Raw genomic sequence first — 17490 nt, forward strand, 5'->3', positions numbered from 1 at the left:
AAAAGTGAAAAAATGGTTTCATGAAAACCAAAAGGATGAGATAATTTTAAGGAATGGTGGAAAACATCATTTTCATTTTCTATTTTATTTTCTTTCGATTTGTTTCCTCTTCAGTTCTTCTTCCTTGTAAAGAATCTTGGGCATTTTAGCTTTTGAGATGATTTTATCCTAATGGCTTACTTTACATATAAAGAAACTAGGTCACAGTTTGTTGCCTCTCAAGCAACTACTGCTTATCTTTGCTGATGTCATTCAGCACTAAAATACTCCTATACCAGGATTTAATCTAAGGCCAACTCTTCTTCCTAGCTATAGTTTTAATTTTAGTAAACATTACCATCATGCCTAGAAGAAAATAAGCAAAAAAACAGGGGGGAAAGCTTATAAGCAATCAACCAACTTTTCATGAAACAATATCCATCCCGGCAGATCCTAAACTATATATTCTTTACCTTCTTATATTATAGCCTCTGAACCAAAATTGCCTACAGAGTAATACAAAGGGGTGGCTCCAGGTAGGAGAAGAGCCCCGAGAAAAATTTTCCTGGAGCAAGTCTCTTGTCCTGCAAGGTTGGAATGAAGATCCATGCTGACTGAGAATGGCAACAGGCACTGAGAGTAAAGAGAAATGATCTTATCTCCCTGTTCCTTCTAACTTATACACACACTATCTACCACATGAACTTCAGATAATGTTGTTTTCTTTCTTCAGATATATTTTTTAAACCACTATTAGAGACATACGTCATCTGAAGGTAAAGGTATGTAATTAATCTAATACCCTCTATTCCATTCAACTTTGCTCATTCACCCATTTAAAAAAAAAAAAAAAAGTGTTCATTTCACTCACTTAAAAAATTCACTGTCGTGGGGCGCCTGGGTGGCTCAGTCGGTTGAGCGACCAACTTCGGCTCAGGTCATAATCGCATGGTTTGTGAGTTCGAGCCCCACCTCAGGCTCTGTGCTGACAGTTTGGAGCCTGGAGCCTGTTTTGGATACTGTGTCTCCCTCTCTCTCTGCCCCTCCCCCACTCATGCTCTGTCTCTCTCTGTCTCAGAAATAAATAAATATTAAAAAAAAATTTTTTTTTAATTCACTGTCGCTACATCCTTTATTCACCCATTGCCCTAGCCAGGAGGATGCAGCCTACATACAGCTTCTGCTATAGACAACAGACATCTGACATCTCCATTGCTACTCCAGTCATAACTTCTCTTTAACTCACAACTCTCACCAAATATCTAATAATTGAAAAGTTTATTCCCTGCAATATTTCTCACGACATTTTAACTTCAAAGGAAAAAAAGGAAAGTATAGGCAAAATGCTCCCCACACACAGCATACTTCCATGAAGTAAGTAAGACTTGGCAAGAATCTTACAAAGCTAGGATTCCTTAAAATAATCACATAACTCTAGTGAATCAGGCAGTATAATGTATTAGTTCAGATCATAGATTCTAGGCAGGGAGAACAGCTCCCCCATGTGTGTAGCCATGTGACCCTGAGTAAATTATTTCATCTCTTAGCTGTAATGTTCTCTATTATACGAAGATAGGTGGAGCACAGGGAATTTTTAGGGCCATGAAGCTATTCTGTAAGACACAGTAATAGTGGATACATGTCATTATATATTTCTCAAAACCCACAGAATACATAATATGAAGAGTGAACCCGAATGTAAGCTGTGACTTTAATGATAATGCACCAGTATTTGCTCGTCAATAGTAACAAATGTGCAACACTAATGCAACTTGATAATTGTAGGGTGGTAGGAGGGTAAGGGAGTATATGGGAACTCTGCATGTTTGGCTCAATTTTTTTTATGTTTATTTAGTATTTTGAGAGAGAGAGAAGAGGGGAGTGGCAGAGAGAGAGAGAGAGAGAGAGAGAGAGAGAGAGGAGAGGAGAGAGACAGAATCCCAAGCAGGCTCAATCCCACGGACAGCGAGATCATGACGAGCTGATGATATGAAAAGCCAGATGCTTAACTGACTGAGCCACCCAGGTACCCCTCAAAATTTTTTTTATCAACCTAAAACTGCTCTAAAAATAAAGTATACTGTTTTAAAAAAGAAGATAACAGTCAAATCTGTTTCATATGATTAGTGAGTTATCTGAGATGATATATGTAAAGTTGTTATTATAGTACTTAGGTATAAGTTTGTAATAAATGTTGACTATTTTTTAAATATACATATATACATGAACATATAGTATGCAATAGATGGCAGAGTTCTGAATGTCAAAGAATATGTTTATTATATACAGTCTCAGAAACACAAGGTCAGCCTTTAAACCATTAGAAAATGATGTACTAAGAATTTGAAAAAGATAATAAAAGACACAAAATAAAAACTATCATCAGTAAAGGGTCTGTACAAATGTTATATGCAAAGATAGAAAGGATCTGTGAACTTTCTTCCACTTAAGTTTTTCAGGATAGAGGAGAAACTGGCTCATTTATCAATGTCACAGTAAATGGGGTTATAAAATCCTTGTATGTAGTTCATTGGCAAAAAAATATTATATAGCGTTAAAAACATGCATCAGATCTCAAAAGACAATGGTCTCTAGTTGCTCAGTGGACCAAGTTATTAAAGGCAATGAGTCCCAACATCTCCTAGATGCAAAATAAACACACTGAAGGCCAGAACATTCTTTCTAGGGGGAGTACCAAACCATCATGCAAAAACCTATCTTTCTGCTTTGATCACTATTTATTTAGTCAAGTGCCAAATAATGAGGAAGAAAGTTAAATCCTCATGAGAGTATATAAAATCAAGAGTCAAGCAAATGCAAAAGTCAGCCATACACATACATTACTAGGTCTTGGGAAGAAATCATGGTGCCTTGGAGGGAATATTATGTCGAATCCAATTTATTTCTTTCAACTATTATTGTTTTGGAAGGGTGGCAGTTAAGAAAGTGGATAAGAAGAAAAAGTTATTTCTCAGCATGTTTTTCTTCGTGCTTTTAGATTTTGTCAGCATTTTCTATAAGCAAGCATTGTGGAGTAGCCACTGGTTGTACAAACTCCTCACATCAAGCACCATTACTCATTTTGTATATTGGCCGATGTTTGAACACGTGTGGTGGTTCTGAAAACCAAGTAAAAGGGACTGTGGTCAGCTGTGACAAATAAGGGAAATGTGAGTTGAGAGGCTCAGTTTCTACCACCATCTCTGTGACTTGTTTATGTGCTTGTTCCTTTCTTTTTGTTGGTTAAAAATGATTTACGGAAGGCCTACTGTTTGCTTTGCACAGTTCTAAGTAATGGGGGTATAACTGTGAACAACACAGAGTGCTTGGCCTCAAGTCTTAGTTGCGAGAGGCACACACTGAACACATAACCCCATCAGCAGGCAGATTAGTCACAGAGCACTGTGGGCAAACAATTTCTCCAATTCTCATTGAAAGCTGGCCCAGAGACAACAAGCCTGGGTTTGAATCTTGCTGGTTCTACTTACTTAAATGTGTGACTTTGAGTATCTTTTGTAATATCTCTTCTTCCTCATTTGGGAAAGTAAATGTAATACCAATCAATTTTGGAGGGTTGCTAAAAAAAAATAATCATAGGTCATATGGAAATAACTAGCTTCAGATCTGACATATAAAGCTCTGACATTCTTTGATTTTTCGTCCTTCTATCGTTTCAAAAGAATTCTTCCTTCCAGTTTCACTACCATTACCTTGTTCCTAATTACCAAAATTCAAAAATGCTTTTCAGAATTTCATGTCATGATAGAAACTAAATTTCACAATTTTTCTATAAAATGCTTCTCATTCCTAACTCTCCCTACCTCAAATAAAAGCCCCTCACCTCACATCTACCATGATACAGATTTCAGATGTCCTGACTCAATGAGCTTCATTTCACCAGATTAATATTCCTTAAATTAAGCTGTCTTTGCTCAAAAATACTTTATTTTATTTAATTTTAGAGAGACACAGCAAGAGTGTGGGTGAGGGGCAGAGAGACAGAGAGAACCTTAATAAGCAGGCTCCACGCTCAGCACAAAGCCCAACACTGGGCTTGATCCCATGGCCCTGGGATTATGACCTGAGCTGAAATCACAAGTTGGATGCTCAACCGACTGAGCCACCCAGGAGCTCCTGCTCAAAAATATGTTAATAGCTCCTACTTTCCATTCATTCTATTTAATAATCAGTTTAATGTCCGAAATCTTCCATAATGTAGCTCAAGTCTTCCTAGATAAATTCTTATACCTTATCAGGCCAATTTCCTCACGTCTTCCCTCAATTATTTCTTCCAGTCTATAATGTTGCTTATTTTTTTGCTTGCTCATATGCATTTTATGCTTCAAGACTTGACTGAAGCCTCACTTTTCTATAAAGCTTTCTGTGATGGCTCCAATGGCCAGTAATTTGCTCTTCTTTTAATTATGATGATATGATTATTTTTAAAAGAGTTATTACTACTGTGCTAGTTATACAACTTAAACCCTGGGATACTGGGCCAAGTCCTATCATATATAAAGTGGCTGGAAAGTGGACATTTAATTTTTGCAAAATTGTAATTCTAGGTAAGTAGTTAGAGTTTGGACATGACCACTCAGTCATACATACAAGTCAGTTAAAACAGCAAAAACCCAGTATATTGAAAAAAAAAGAGCAACTGACAATGCAGAAGATTAGGAAGTCAAGGACATAAAGCAGAGCTAACAGAATTCTTGGTAAATATTCTTTCTTATTTTAACATCAGCACTTGGAATAGTCCTAGATTAGGTTAGGCACTTTGCAGTTAGTGCCGGTGCTGAGAAGTAACCAGTTGGACCTTGAGCAGCACGAAGGCTATGGGACCAGGAGAGCGCAAGCAGGATAAAAAGAGAGAACAGACATTTTCCTGGACAAGGGCTGCACCTGTATCCCGGAATTAGGGCTTTGGACTGTCAGTATACTTACATTAGATTTACATTAGTATATTATTTGTAACATTATACTGAGTATTAACATACACACAGATAATATTATCTAAACTCATGGAAAAATCATTCTCAGTCAGGACTAGGCCTTGTCAGGTCCTCTTCTGACTGGCAGCAATAAAATGTATACATGTTAGATAAATATTTAGTAAAGTTTATATAGCCTTTGTGGGATTATATACAGTATGGCATTCATTTTCACCTTATTTTGTTTTCTAATTAAACTGGATGCTACCACCACTGTTTAGAAGCAGGTGCCCACCCAAGAGGGTGTACAAGGCAAGCAGCACCTCTTCTGATGGCTGATTAATACTTTTCCCAACTACAAAACATACAAATATGAAAATACATAAATATTTTTATATACATACATACCCTACCTCGAACATTCTTAACTCCCACTTAGAGCATGCAGGAATACTAGTATAAGAGAGAATTATACTATCATGGCTTTAGCTTGAATTATTTTAGTTTAAAAGGAAACCGTGCCACAAATTTTGTATATATATTTTTAGTAATAAATTAGCGATTATATCAATATCAACCACTCCCCATAAAGTGTGTCCTGATCCCTAGCTCAGAACTATTTTACTGAATGATACCAGAAAACATCAAGACTTGGCATTATTGCATCGCATTATAAATATAAATATATATTTAATATAAAATCTATTTAATATATAAAATAGTTTTATAAAATATATTATTTTATATTTAATATAAAAATATATTTAAATATATAGAAATATATTTATATATGAATATAATCAGTGTTATTAACCTTGTTCTATGAACAAATTATTCCCATAAGACTTCACCTGTCCTTCAATAGTCATCCAAATATATGATAAATATAATAACCAGTCAATAAATTAACAGGCTTTCACTATTGTCTTTATGTAACTTAACAGCTTATAGTTACCCCTTAGTTATTTAGTTCACATGTTCACACATTGTCACTAAAGTACAGAGTTGTGCACAAACCAGTAATTTTTCCATTTCACATCTGGAAACTTAACATGAACAATTGTCTATGAAACCATAAAAACAGTTCCTTAGAACAAGCCCAATTTCAACCAAATATTTATATTGTAACCAGGGACTATCTGTGTCTTCAGTGTTCATAAGAATACCAGTTGGAATAACACAAAAAACAAACCAGACAATTTCCCTCTAGTGTCCCTGTTTCTTCTTGAAAGGCTGCTGTAAGTTCAGTATGGAAGCTTCCTGCAGTTGTGTATCTAGCAGCCATTTCCATACATCTTAGTGTTTACTCTTTGAAGATGTTTGATAATTGTGAATGCTGGTCATTTTTCACAACCAATGAAATTCACATCTTCATTTCACATTCAATTGTCAACCTATATGGACAATACCTAAGAAAGGGAAGTAGCTAAAACAGGCCCAAAAGCTTGTGTAGCTTGGTAAACGTGTTGTTTAAACATGCATGGTGGTTTGATGAGTGCAAAAAGTAACTAAAAAGATACTCTTGAAGGGTTAATTTGTGAAGACCATCATTTACAAATGGAAAGAGAATTATTTGATGTTCTATTTTAACACCACAGTGTTTATACATGAAGTGTCTTTAGGAAATAAAAGTGTTTCCTCCTCAAAATACAAAAAAAATCATTTAAAAATGACTAGCACTTCAACTAACTTTTACAAATGAAGATGATTTATATCAAACCATTTAATTCTCATATCCCTCCAGGTCATTATATATTATTAACCAAAGCTAACTTTAGTTAGAAGCAAAGTAACAGGACAGGGGACGTGGTAACTTTCATGAAGAAATATTTCATCTCCATACTACTATAATATTTCCCCCATCAAAATATCAGACACCTAAAATTTGACCATGACATTTTTTTTAGGGATGGAATAATATTTCTTCTGAAAAGCTTTAAAATACAATAGAATAAGACAGAAAAATGAATGTGGCTGAGTAGCTTACTGATACTAGTTTATGTTTTCCCTCCCTAAATTGTCCTCCAAGTCCCCCTTTCTATAAATGCCAGGCCTTTAGTGACCTCTTTTCCTAAACATCCCAAAGCAGAAGTTGCATGAATACACTTGGAATATTTTGTATAAGGCCTAAGCTCATTGAAAAATTATGTCAAATGACACTGAGGGAAGCTAGCAGTGACAGGGAGTGCCCCACAATGTTTAGGGGTAGCATATGGAGTGCATGGCAAGAACTCCACAGGGAAGGATGATCTGTGGTTTGCCTAGGCAAGGCTGGATCCCAAAACAAAAACTCCCAAACTGAGCAAACTTCCCTGAAACCAAATCCCAAGTTCTACTGCTGAGCCATCAGACTTCAAGTTAAAGGTATCAACTTAGGCCAACTCGAACAGGGCAGTCTCTTTCCCAGCTTTTTTGAACAGCATTGAGCCTCTCAGATTTACATGAGCCTTTGGAAGGGGAAGAGGCCACAGGAACTAGCTGAAATTAAATGGCTGACCAAGTGGGATGAAAGACTGTAAAGGACTGAATTTCATTCAAGTAAGATAAAGAAGTGGATTGTCCACATACAGCTGAGTCTCTAGACTGAAAGTCATATATATTATAGGAATAATAAGCACAAATAAGCAGTTTGCAAATACCAAAAAATAATGGCTAAAATCCCTATAAAAACATGGTCAACTTAATCAATATTCAATTTACCTAAAAATACAAATTAATGCACTGAGATGTCATTATTCAACTATCAATGAAGTTTCCACAAAATAACAGAATTCAATACTGCTGTGGATTCATAAAAAACAGGTACTCATTTAACAGATAGAAAAAAATAATAAAAATGTGGTAATACCTTCCTTGGGGGCAATTTGATATGTATCAAAAGCTTTTAAATCATAGATATACTTTGGCCAAACAATTCTTTTTTTTTTTTTTTAATGTTTATTTATTTTGAGAGAGAGAGCAAGAGAGGGGATGAATGCACATGAGTTGGGGAGGGCAGAGAGAAAGAAAGGGAGGGAGAGAATCCCAGTCAGGGATTTGACAGCCCAGCGCCCAAGGCGGGACTTGATCCCACAAACTGAGAAGGTCATGATGTGAACTGAAATCAAGAGTCAGACACTCAACAGACTGAGCTACCCGGCACCTTTGGCCAAACAATTCTATTTCTAGGCATTGGTTCTAAGAAAATATAAATGCCAAGAAGCAGCTATTCATTTTCATTGCAGTACAGTTTATACAAACTCAATGTCCATCAGTATGGACTTGGTTAAGCAAAGGTCAATGAAATACTATGTAACTATTAAAATAATTTTGCAAAAACTTATGTAAACTATAATAGATCTCCATGACCCATTGCTAAATGAAATAAGCAGGTTGGAAATTGTACTTTATGTCTTAATTACATTTTTTTAAAAGTAGTCTTCATGCCCAGTGCAGAGCCCAATGCGGGGCTTGAACTCACGACCCTGAGATCACGACTTGAGCTGAGATCAAGAGTTGGATGCTTAACTGACTAAGCTACCCAGGCACCCCATCCCTTGGTATTTCAAGACTGAGGAGGAAAGAAGTACATATCTAGAGCAGACTGTTAAAAGGTAGTGATGTGTTCCTGTCCAACTCAATTGTCTTGAGAACACAGTAGAAATAAGCCTACTAAAAAAGGGTAAGAGATTCAGAGATGTGACATATCACTTCATAGAACTGCCATGAAACAGGTTCTGTTACAGGTCTTGGTAATCAAGACAAAGTTTCTGCCCTCCTGCAGTTCATATTCTAGTGATGGAATGGATAGTTTTACACATCCGGAGGTGACACTGTCAGTTACTCTTAAGTACTTTGGTGAAAATTAATACATATTAAGGGAAGAGAACAATATACAAATGGGAGAAGGGTAGAATGATATTTGATAAATTGTTCCAGAAAGACCTTTGTGACATTTGAGAGGTGACCTAAGTAAAGCAGTAAGCGAACCATGCAAAGATTTAGGATGTTTAGAGTTAGGACTTAAAAAGAAAACCAATATGGCAGTAATGGGGTAATTTCCACCAAGAATCACAGGAAATGAGTGTGAGAGGCACAAAGGACCAGATTGTGTAGGGCCTAGGAGTCGTTTGGAATTAATTTTTCTTTTTTGGTAGTGAAAATCACAGCTTCAATACTGGATACCACATGTTGCTTTGATTCATATCATTTCCTTGGTGTTAATCAGCAAAGAGTCGATCAGACTCTGAGAACTTCAAAAAATATGGAACCCTTTACGAATTTGTGTGTAATCCTTACACAGAGTCCATGCTATTCCTTTCTGTATCAGTTCAATTTTAGTGTAGGTGATGCTAAAACAAGTGCCAGAATTTCTTTTGATTAGGAAGGAAAACCATGGACGAATTTACATAAAGATACAATGTGATCCAACTTACCTTTTTACAAAATCACTTTACATTTTGGGTGGAAAAGTGTAGGAGGCACAGAAGAGAAAACTGGGAGACTTCTTAGGTGGTTAATACTCCGTGAAAAAGATTAGGGTCGGTTAAGAGTCAGACTTTGGCACAGGTCATGATCTCTCAGTTCACGAGTCTGAGCTCACTTTGGGCTGTCTGTGGTCAACACAGAATCCACTTCAGATCCCCTGTCTCCCTCACTCTCTGCCCCTCCCCCACTCGCATGTGAGCATGTGCTCTCTGTCAAAAATTAATAAACATTAAAAAAAAAAAGACTAGGCTGAAAGTAGTGGAAGTGATAAGATGTGGTTAGCTCTGGAATCCGTAGAAGATAGATCGGGTATGGGTATAACCTAAAAACAGAAGTCAAAGATTGTTCCACATGTGTGACTTCTGGCACGTAAGTGAATGCATGTTGACTTATTCACATGGGAAAGGGTAGGTGTTGTTAGGAAAGTGAATGCACTGTGGAGTAATCAAGTTCTACTAGATTGAGGTGTTAGGGCAAGAGTACGGAGAACTAATTTAGGTAAGACTGGGCAGATAGGAGGCCGCAGACCAAGCATTGGCAAGGAGGGGGAAAAAAAAACACAACAGATATCTGGTACCCTGCATGATAAATAAAGGAAGAAAACCTGCAAGAATGTCAAGAAGGGAGGGAGGGAGGAAGGGAGGGAGGGAGGGAGGGAGGGAGGGAGGGAGGAAGGAAGGAAGGAAGGAGGAAGAAAAGAAAAAAGACAAAAATGAAAAATAACTTTTAGATTTCAATGCTTTCAACAAAAGAAAAAGTATATATTTTAAAATAACTTTAACTTGCTTTTCATAGATAATTAAAATAATTTTAAAAATTTAAACTATTTGTTGACAGCATTGACATTATGAGTAAAAAGTTACATTTTAAGCTTCAAATACAAATAGCTAATTTCTGAAATATTATATAACTGAAGGTGTTTAGCTTACTCAGATTTCCTGTTACAAGTTTTCATTTCCTTTCTATATCTGTTCACTTGCATATTTTCCCTTCAAGCTTAAAGAGGTCATCCACACACACTGAAGTAACATTTCAGTGTGAGATAATTAATTTGATAGGATACAGCCACATCTTAAACTCCATCTGGGCAAATTCCTTAGTCTGTTACACTGCCTTGTTATACTAAGCTCAATGTCAAGTTAAAACCCACATATTACCATAATTTGTTCTCCATCTATAGTATTGGTTGATGAAAATAATATTCAGATATTTTATTAAAATGTCTGATGAAGTTGTGGTGAAGTAAAAATTTTGTTTGAATCAAATTTATAACTACATTACAGATAAATATATCCAAACAATTTACTTTATTTAAAAAAAAATTTTAATGTCTATTTATTTTTGAAGGAGAGAGTGACAGAGCATGAGCGGGGCAGAGCAGAGAGAGAGGGAGACACAGGATCCAAAGTAGGCTCCAGGCTCCAAGCTGTCAGCACAGAGCCTGACGTGGGGCTCGAACCCACGAACTGGCAGATCATGATCCGAGCCGAAGTTGGATGCGCAACAACTGAGCCACCCATGCACTCCCAATTTACTTTAAAATGATGTGAACCATTTTAAATATTAAAACTGGCTATTTTTAGACTTTAGAGTAATGTGTGTAGGTTACCTTTAAATCACAAAAATAGAAAAAATGTGTTTAAAATTCTTTTAGAAAGTATCTCTTTTTAAATTTTTTTGTAAATTTTTTTTATGGTTTATTTATTTTTGAGAGACAGAGAGAGACAGAGTGTGAGTGGGGCAGGGGCAGAGAGAGAGAGAAAGACACAGAATCTGAAGGGGCTCCAGGCTCTGAGCTGTCAGCACAGAGCCCGACGCTGGGCTGGAACTCACAAGCTGTGACATTGTGACCTAAGCCAAAGTCGGACGCTTAACCGACTGAGCCACCCAGGCACTCCCAAAATTTTTTTTAATGTTTATTCATTCTTGAAAGAGACAAAGAGAGAGAGAGCACAAGCAGGGGAGGGGCAAGAGACAGAGAGAGAGACACAGAATCTGAAGTAGGTTCCAGGCTCTGAGCTATCAGCACAGAGCCCAGTGCAGGGCTTGAACCCCCAAACAATGGGAGCATGACCTGAGTTGAAGTCGGATGCTTAAGCGACTGAGCCACTCAGGCACTTCCAAAAATATCTGTTTTCAATTAAAATAATGAACTTTTAGCAATTCCTTAAATTTATTCATTGATTTTCTTAATTCAACAAATATGTATTGGGTACCTATCATGTACCTATCACTGTGTTAAGAATTGTGATGAAAATAGTGAAAAAACATAACCTTTGCCCTTGTGAATCTTCCAAAACAACAGTTGTTATAAGCACGACGAGAAACAAGGGGTGTGGAATATCATTGAGAACAGGTGATTTGACCTAGCCAAATACTCAGAAAAAGTGTTCAAAGGAACATTGCTCCTTTATTGCTCTTTGCTCTAAAAATGTGAAAGAGGTATATGATTAACTAGCTGAAGGGGAGTAAAAGTAGAGACACAGCAAAGGTAAAATCTCTGCGGCAGGAATACAAAACCACTGTGCAGAGCCTGGACGAGGGTGACAAGGATAAAAGGCGGGTCATGTGAAAAGTAGAGCACACCTGACTGGATAGGTTCCAAGAAGCAATGTGTCATTATCTGTTTTGTAAATATCACTCTGAGGGCAGCATGATTACTGGGTTGGAATGGGAACAGAAGGTATGGAGGCAGATTAGTCCAGGCTTTTACAAAAGAGTGATGGGGTTACTAATGGAGATAAAGATTATTGGACTGACATGAGGGATATTTAGATAGTACAGACAAAATTACATGATGAATAGGAGAGAGAGGGCGATGGAGGGAGATGAGGTAATAACAAGATGACCTCTAGGATCCTGACTGTGAAATCAAAACAAAAACAAAACAAAAAAACAAAAAACAAAATAACAATAACTTGTAAATAATGGAAGAACATTAGGATAAGGAAATAAGATTAGTTTTGAATGCAGTTGGTTAATAAGGCTGAACCCAAAGGGCTGATTGAAGGTAAGGTAAAACAGTAATTCAAGAAAATAGAAATAGTCAATTATGTCAAATGCTGAAAAATCATCCACTGAATTTAGTGACACAGAGATTACTGGTAACCTCAGTAAGGTGTGTTTCTATGAAACAATAGGTCTTGAAGCCAGAAGGAATTGGGGGAAGTGTGAGGGGTGGGGGTAAGGAAGTGGATACCACAATTGTAGACAACTCCGTCAATGGCTGGCTGTGAAGGAGAGGGGAAGGGACAATGTCAGCAGAAGGGGAGGAGACACGCTGAGTGCTCTGAAAAAGAGCATAGAAATCAAAACGTAAGTTACAATGAGGCGTAAAAATTAAGGCCTAAGTTTTTTCCCCTTGGTTTCCAAGTGAAAATTAGAAGGGAAAATAACCCCAATTAATTTTTAGATGTCTTAGATAACTTTCCCATTATGGTCTTGGTCAAATTAAATCTGTCCAGAATTCTTTAAACTGAGTCTTTTCCTTCAGGTGCTCTAACAACGATCGATTCCTACTTTTGTTGTGACACTCAACTTAAATATTCTAATTATCATCTCTTCTGCTTGTAAACCACTTTAGGAGAATCGTTTGATCAACATTTAGCAAAGGGCCAGATACATCGTAGGTGGTCATAAATGCGTAAAAATGTTAAATGTCTTGGAAAAGCAAACAATAAAAACATTTTCTTTTGAGAGTGAGAGAAAGAGACAGAGAGAGAAGGGGAGAGAGAGAAAGAGAATTCTGATGTGAGGCTTGGGCTCACCCAATGCAGAACTCGAACTCCTGAACTGTGAGACCATGACCTGAGCCAAAGTTGTATGCTTAACCAACTGATCCACCCAGGTGCCCCTAAAAACCCATTTCTCAAATGCGTACTCTCACTGAGATTGTTGCTTTAGTCACACAAAGGCGCAGACTCCAGTGGGTAAATCTGATCATATAGTGAGGCATGAGTGATACCCAAAACGTCACCCCTACTGTCATTATTGTCAACACCTCCATTATACCAGAGGGGGGAAATCACAGTTTTTATTAGCATTCTGTGGTCCATAAGATGGCACCAAAAGTTCATAAAAAAATGGTTTCCAGCAGGAAACTACTAGGATGGATAAAGTGGTCAATGTGATTTGATCTCCATTTAGGGAATTCGTGCAACTGGAAAGCCCCTGAATGTTAGCTATTCTCAACCAGTCCAACCAGTCAGCTGCGGTCTTTGTGCAGTGAGTGCTTCTTGTTTGTCATGACCAGTTTCATGAGTTGGCCGGATCACTCCATCCCAAACTATTGAGCAACAGCATGAGAAGCGGCTCTGCGGATGGTCTCCCCCCACCCCCCCCCAGCAGGCCTTGGCTCACACAGCTGAGTAGACACACTTGCTGCAGAAGCTTAAATCCCATGGGGATGGTTAGGAACGCTGCGCTGTGAGAGTGGAAAGGCAGGAGCCTCAACAACAGCTGCTTTGCAGCTGGGTCACAAAGGAGAGCAAGAAATCCCTCGACACCATAAAAGGTAGCGGATGATGGGAAGGCAATCTCTGTGCCTCCATTTGTCACTGGCAGGGTGCCACTGGCTCTCAAATCCACATGCTCTCACAAGAGGATAAAGCCAGATGTAAATAACTCCCTAATTTTATACTTTTTTTTTTTTTTTGTATAAAGCTTCGGCAGTAAAAGATATACAGAGTTATTTAATTTATTTAGAGGCAAAATTCTTGGATGATTTAAGTGGGGTGCTGACCAAAACAGGTTCATTTCCCTCTGTTGTCAGTCAGTCAAAGCACCTGGGTTAACAGAGCTCTATTGGTTACAGTTCCCCACTTAAAAAATGAAATTGGACACAGGAATGTAATCATTGGTTAAAAATTCAGATTAAAGGACAGCTAAAATTTTTTTTTTTTTTTTAGTTTATTTATTCATTTTGAGAGAGAGCACAGGGAAGGGGCAGAGAGAGGAAGGGAGGGAAGGAGGGTGGGAGGGGGAGGGAGAGGGGGAGGGGGAGGGGGAAGGGGGAGGGGGACAGGAAGAAGAAGAGGGAGAGGGAGAGAGAGAAGCCCAAGCAGGATCTGTGCTGTCATGAACCGTGAGATCATGACCTGAGCCAAAACCAAGAGCTGGACGCTTAACCGACTGAGCCGCCCAGGTGCCCCAAGAACCACCAAATTCTTAATTCAAGCCATCCTCTTTTGCTTCCACCACTTTTCAATCTATGACAGGGAAGAGGTATTATAGACCGTTCTCCCCCAGAGCCAGTGAGCTGACACTGAGATTGTTGATAGCAGCTGAGACCTTAAATCAACTGTAGTTTATTTTACGCACTGAATCAATGAAAATCAATGGAGTTGGGATAAACGATCCATTTATCTTCATCTGAGAGTACTTTCAAGGTAAAGATGCCTCTCAACGGTAGAATATACTAGAAAGATTCCTACACCATCCAGGCCACATGTATATTGGAAGTGTATGCTGTATGAGTAAAGAACTCTGGTTTGCCTGAAACTACCCTGTCTATGCCCACTGTTCCAGAATAAAAATAAAAGCACCCCCCTTCCTGGTGTGGAGAAATATTCTGCAGTTAAACTCATTCTTGGTTACCTCTCACAAGTGTTCACCTAAATTAGAAGAGTCAAACTATGACTTTTCTAGCACTGCCATGACCCACCAGATGAAACTTCCAGGCTCCATTAGCAGCATCGGTGAGGTCTCACTGTGACCTCAGCTTTCCATCCCTCAACGCACTCCTAACAAAGAGGGCATTAATAAAGATATCCTTCCACAGCACAAGACCATGGGCTATTTGTCAAGCATAATTAAGTTTCCATTCATCTCTGCTTCCCAAAACACATTTTTCAAGTAGTCAGTTGTCTCAGCACATAACAATTCTACTCTTAGAGGTTATACAATAGAACAGAAACATTACAGAGCGGCTCACTATGTGCCAGGCACCATGCCAAGCACTTTCTGTGTATTGCCAAACTACATCTGAGATACTATTATTAATCTGTTTTATAAAATAGGAAACTGAGGCACAGAGAGGTTAAGCACCTTGCCCAAGGTGCAAAGCTACATTTGTCAGGGCTGGGGTTCAAACAGAGACAATCTGGCTGCAAAGTTTGTGTCATTATATTATAATCTTGGTCCCAAAGTTTACCACCAAGAATCATGATGCTGCTTAAAGATGAGCTCTACAGAGTAGCCGTCCACCCATCCATCCCTTCCTCATCACGTATTTACAGAGTGCCTACCATATCCCTGGCATTGTGCCAGGCACTGGAAACGTGAAGATAAATGATCACTCCTGCTTTTAGAAACTGAGTAATACCGTGGTGACTCTGGAAGCAGGTCCTCATCAATTGCAAGATAATACTTAAAAGGGCTCTTGTTAGACATATGCTCGGTACATAAGGAGAAAACAGAAACCAAGACATCTATTCTGCCCGCGTGAGTCAGGGGAGGTCTCAGAAAGGAGGTGGCATACTTCAGCTGGCTCACAGATGGAGGGAAGGCTGGCCAGGCACCAAGACAACTATCTGCTCAGTCCAAGTGTTGGTGGCTTAAAAGTTCTCTTTACAAGATCCGAATTAAGAAAATTATTTAGAAAGTCAGCCTAATGGAGAATTTTCTCCTTACTCTACCATCAAAGGACCTGTAACTTACAAAGGTTAAGTTGACATCAACCAACTCAGAACACATCTGTATGGTAAAATAAGGTTATTCAACAACAAAACTTAGCAAATATCTACTTTCTGGCAGCCTAACGATTCTTGAGCCAACTCCTGAGTAATAATTTTCTGTGACTTACAAAAAATGACATCACGAAAACAGCATCATTTAGTAAGCAACACTCATTCACTTGAACTTCTAGAGTGTGAAGTAGCCAGAGGTAGTACATATAAGATTACAGGAATCTTTAAACTAGGTGGAAAGGGGAAAATACATGTGCACACACACACACACACACGCAGCAAATGGTCAGAGGCTGGCACATTACCAGCAGAACGAGTTTGTATGTATAAATGCGCATGACAAGCATATCGCCGAACTGGCTCGTTCCCAAGTCCTAGTAGTCCAGTGTGCTGACACATACACACATGGGTTTTGGCATTATTACAAAATAAAATTCTCTTTCTCTCTTACAGTCAGAGAAAATGTGTAAAATCACAAGAAAATATGGGCCACTAATAGGAAAACTTGACTACAGAGGTGACACGGAGATGGAGAACAGAACGTCTGAATTTCTTTGCCTTCGGATAGACCATTTAATAGTAGTTCAGCTCGAGGCTCAATTATCACAGTCAACATCTCAGACCCTCTTGACTTGGGTAGGAAAAATGTGTGATGAAGGCCGCACAGAGCTCATTAAGCATCAACCTCCTGAATTGTCTTCATCACATTCTGAAGGTTAACATTTGAGTTGGCAAGTTTATCTGCGAGACCCAAGAGGGACTGATTTGACACACCCCGTCCTAAGGGCATTTTTGACAAAGCAACGCAAAGGTATACACGAGGGCAGTGTATTCAGCTTGACACCATTCTTTGTACAACTGCCACACACACAGAGGTGGCTTTGGAAGAAACACACTGACCTGCTCAAATGTTCAAAATGGAATACATGTGCACTTTGGGGGTATGGGTGCCTTGTCACGAAAACACAAACACGGTACTTTGAAGAGTTGGGGGAAAATATAAGCTATTTTTATTTTAAAATAAGCATAGATGTGTTATATAATGGTGCCTGGCTGGCTCAGTTGGTAGAGTATGTGACTCCTGACCTTGGGGTGATGAGTTCAAGCCCCACACTGGGCATGGAGCTTACTTAAAAAGAGAGAGAGAGTGGGGCGCCTGGGTGGCTCAGTCGGTTGAGCGGCCGACTTCGGCTCAGGTCACGATCTCGCGGTCCGTGAGTTCGAGCCCCGCGTCGGGCTCTGTGCTGACAGCTCAGAGCCTGGAGCCTGTTTCGGATTCTGTGTCTCCCTCTCTCTGACCCTCCCCCGTTCATGCTCTGTCTCTCTCTGTCTAAAAATAAATGAACGTTAAAAAAATTAAAAAAAAAAAAAAGAGAGAGAGAGAGAGAGAAGTTCTGGCATAGAAAGAAGGATACAGGCTTGGAAAT

The 17490-nt window shown here is 38.7% G+C and overlaps 1 protein-coding gene and 1 non-coding gene across 3 annotated transcripts in view; both read right to left on the bottom strand.

Moving 5' to 3' along the window:
* TMTC2 (transmembrane O-mannosyltransferase targeting cadherins 2) overlaps positions 1-17490 on the bottom strand; it is a 411733-nt gene that overhangs the window by 95246 nt on the left and 298997 nt on the right. The gene's annotated exons all lie outside the window — the stretch shown is intronic.
* On the bottom strand, positions 9148-9250 carry LOC121041185 (U6 spliceosomal RNA). Its single transcript, XR_005795611.1, has one exon. It is a non-coding gene; the product is annotated as a U6 spliceosomal RNA (small nuclear RNA).

This window comes from Herpailurus yagouaroundi, unplaced genomic scaffold, assembly GCF_014898765.1.
Source record: "Herpailurus yagouaroundi ecotype Mexico unplaced genomic scaffold, PumYag 182, whole genome shotgun sequence".
In the NCBI taxonomy this organism is placed as follows: Eukaryota; Metazoa; Chordata; class Mammalia; order Carnivora; family Felidae; genus Herpailurus; species Herpailurus yagouaroundi.